This window comes from Kogia breviceps, chromosome X (assembly GCF_026419965.1).
Source record: "Kogia breviceps isolate mKogBre1 chromosome X, mKogBre1 haplotype 1, whole genome shotgun sequence".
Classification (NCBI taxonomy): Eukaryota; Metazoa; Chordata; class Mammalia; order Artiodactyla; family Physeteridae; genus Kogia; species Kogia breviceps.
In genome coordinates, this window is record NC_081330.1 from 139,020,298 (window position 1) to 139,023,824 (window position 3,527).

Genomic DNA, 3,527 nt, shown 5'->3' on the forward strand with positions numbered 1-3,527 from the left:
TGACCAACAGGTGGGCTGGGGGTGCTCTGCAATGAGGGCTACTTGCACGGTTCCTGTGTGCCCAGCCTTTCTGGGTGCCTGCCCAGGTGACTTCCATACCCTGGGAGGGGCCTGACCACGAGAGCCCCGGAGGCTGCTGGGTACCTGCCCAGGTGAGCTCCATATCCTGGGAGGGGCCTGACCACGAGAGCCCCGGGGGCTGCTGGGTACCTGCTCAGGTGAGCACCATATCCTGGGAGGGGCCTGGCCACGAGAGCCCCGTGTGCTGGGAGGGGTGTGTGTGTATGAGCGTCCTCTCTGTGCAGCCGGCACAGAGTTGCTTAGCAACTTCCCTGTGGGCAGCGCTGGGATGAAATGAGAACCAGGAGATGCCACGGACCCCCTGAACCCCCGTCCATCCCGAGTGATGAGGTCAGTAGGTGGGTGCTGGCCACTGTGCTGCGTGAGGGAGACCCCACAGGTACCTCTTGTGCCTTCCACCTGACACCACGGAGGCCTCCTCAGGACAGAGCAGACAGCCTGCCTGGGGCAGGTGGGAGCTCCTGGTGACCCTGCAGGGGACACGAGAGGGACGGACCAGGCAGGAGGGGGTGGCAGCCCAGGCAGAGCCATGGGGCTCGGGGCCGAGGGGCCTTTCCGGGTCTGAGCTGAGGGTGGACGTGCAGGTGGTGAGTGTGATCCAGGAAAGCTACCCTGGTGACGTGAGGCTGAACCTGCTTCAGAGTGACAAGCCTTCCGGATGATCCCAGAACAGGACAGTGAGACGGATCCTGTTAGAAGAAGGTGAGTGAGTGCCCCCAGGAGGCGGCCCTGTGAGCTGGCCCCGGGAGGGGGTGAAGGGAACAGGCGTGGAAGCTGCGGGGAGTGGGCAGTCCCCCTGGGTGGGCGATGGGTGCAGACCCTACTCCGTGGTCCCACAGCCGTGCTTCCGGCTGGATTATTTGGCTTCTTGGAGCCTCAGCTTCCTGGTCTGCTCCTGGGGTGATGATGCTGAGTGAGACTCTCCGACGCTTCTTCACTGTCTGCCCCTCAAGCCTGTGAGAAACGGAATATTTCTTGCCATCTCAGTAAACAAAGGATGTCACAGCCATCAGCACCTGCAGCCCTCCAGTGTGAGGGGAATTCAGGATATGTAAATACAGAATGCAGGCCCCAGAGAGCGGAGGTGCATATCAAAGGAAGGAATTCGTGAGCCTGACTCCGGCATCTTCGCATACAAAGGAAAGCGCTGCATTCCTCACCTTGGAGAGCAGGTTCTCCTTAGCTGACAATCACCTTTTCACGTCCCCCATCACCTGCGCCAGCCCCCCGCCCTGTCCCCTCCCCCCGGTGCTTTAGCTCAGGGAGGAAGGGGCGCACAGGGCCTCGGCTGAACAAGAGGCCTGGGAGCCTCGGGAGGAACTTTCGCCGCTTTCCCCGCCGTCGGGAGGAGGGTCGCTGACGCTGCGGCCGGACCCTGCGCCTCCCTCGCCCCGTGTCCCCTCAGGACGCTCAGGCCGCCCTCTCCCCACGCCCCCCCGGGCCCCGCGAGCCAGGCCGAGGGCAGGGCCGAGAGGAGGGGCCGAAGTTCCCCGGGACCAGACCCCGAGGCCGCTCGTTCTGCACAGCAGCGGCGGGTGGCCGCGAAGCCCTTCCCCTCAGAAGCTGCTCTTGCGCGGCCGCCCGGCACCGGACCCACTTACCCGGCCCGCCGTCCCCACGACTGTCGCGGCTTCGGCCGCCGGGGCCCCTCCGCAGCCGGCAGCGTCAGTGAGGCCACCCTCCCCTCGGGCGCCAGGGCAGCTCCGTGACGGCGGAGGGAAGAGACCCCGAGCCGGGAGCTCCAGCTCTGAGGAAACGCGGGCTCCGTTCTGGGCGCAGTGGGTGGGGCCGTTCTGCCCCGAGGCATCCTGGGAGGGGGCGGGGCGCCGGGGGAGGAGCCGCCAGCAGCTCAGGGCCCCGTCGGGGGTCCTGGAGGGGCGGCCCGGCCTGAGGGCCCCGCCCACTGTGGCCGCAGCGCAGGCCTTTTTCCTGGAATCCCACACAAAAAGTCAGAAAGATACACACGGTCTACAGTGAATGTTCACAAATGGTGGTTGCTGCTGTGCTTACTATCCTATTAAACGTGTGAAATCCATAACACACTTGAAGTTCAAAATTAAATACGATTTTATTTATTTACTTATTTATTTTTTGCGATACGCAGGCCTCTCACTGCTGTGGCCTCTGCCATTGCGGAGCACAGGCTCCGGATGCGCAGGCTCAGCGGCCATGGCTCAGGGGCCCAGCCACTCCGCGACATGCGGGATCCTCCTGGACCGGGGCACGAACCCGTGTCCCCTGCATCGGCAGGCGGACTCTCAACCACTGCGCCACCAGGGAAGCCTCTAAATACGAATTTTCACCTTTCTAATTGTCTCTCTGCTATTCACAATTGTCGTTAATGAATCAGAGACTGTGGCATCACTAGTTAAAAATGAGCTTGTTAAAAAAATAGAACTCAGGCCCACCGGACCTACTGAATCACAATCTGCAATTTTACAGTCTCTCCAGTGTACCTGTGGACCCATGAATAGTTGTAAGGTACATTTCTACCTCGACATGTCTTTTCTGTCTGAGAAATACACACATCTTATCCAGTTTGATATAAATAAAACACTCAAAAATGCATATGCCTGTGTTGAAACCATCATTTTATTATTTCTTTTCCAGATAAGTATAGTCTCTATACTGGTTTTGTGGATCACATGCCATACTCTTTTTTTGTAGTTAGAAATAGAGAAAGTTACTTTGTAAAAAAAAAAAAAAAAAAAAAAAAATATATATATATATATATATATTAGTGGATGATTGAAGACACTCTTCTAAATTAAAACCAGTTCTCTTAATTTGCTCTTTTCTTCTTGGGTCATATTATGAACTCTTCCCGTGGCCACATGGCATGTGTACTTTTAATTTCAGGGACTGCTGACATTCCAGGATGTGCCCATAGATTTATCTCAAGAGGACTGGGAATGCCTGGACCAAGATCAATGGGAGTTGTACAGGGATGTGATGTGAGAAAAGTATAGGAACCTGCTTTCCTTGGGTGAGGATAACTTCCTTCCAGAATTCCTTATCCACCCACAGGGTTTAGAGGCCTTCATTTGTAGAATGTCTCCTGGAGTGTTCTGCTTCCTACAATAGGGTTTCAGATTGCAACGATTCAGGAAATATTGGGAGTTTGTGGGTATAATTTATGTTATTCTTTGAAAATTGCAGCCTTCTTTATAATATACTTTGTAACTGCTTGGGATGTGTCTATATGAACAGTGTACTATATGCTTCTGTTATAGTCCTTACAATATTTTATTCTCTTATTATCTGTAACAATCTTCCATGGATTCTTTGGGCTTAAGGTGTATTAAAAGGGAGACGGCGATTCTGGGACTTCCCTGGTGATGCAGTGGTTAAGACTGCGCCTGCCAATTCAGGGGACACCCCCCACACGTGTCCGTACCCCGAACTCGAGCCTCAGCCTCACCGGGGGCCTAACCCTAACCCTAGCT

The 3,527-nt window shown here is 55.8% G+C and overlaps 1 long non-coding RNA gene across 1 annotated transcript; it reads left to right on the forward strand.

The window, feature by feature from the left end:
- Nucleotides 1-344: 344 nt before the first annotated feature.
- Nucleotides 345-1,885, forward strand: LOC136793365 (uncharacterized). Its single transcript, XR_010838565.1, has 3 exons — nucleotides 345-411; nucleotides 666-783; nucleotides 921-1,885. It is a non-coding gene; the product is annotated as an uncharacterized lncRNA (long non-coding RNA).
- The last annotated feature ends 1,642 nt before the right edge of the window (nucleotides 1,886-3,527 follow it).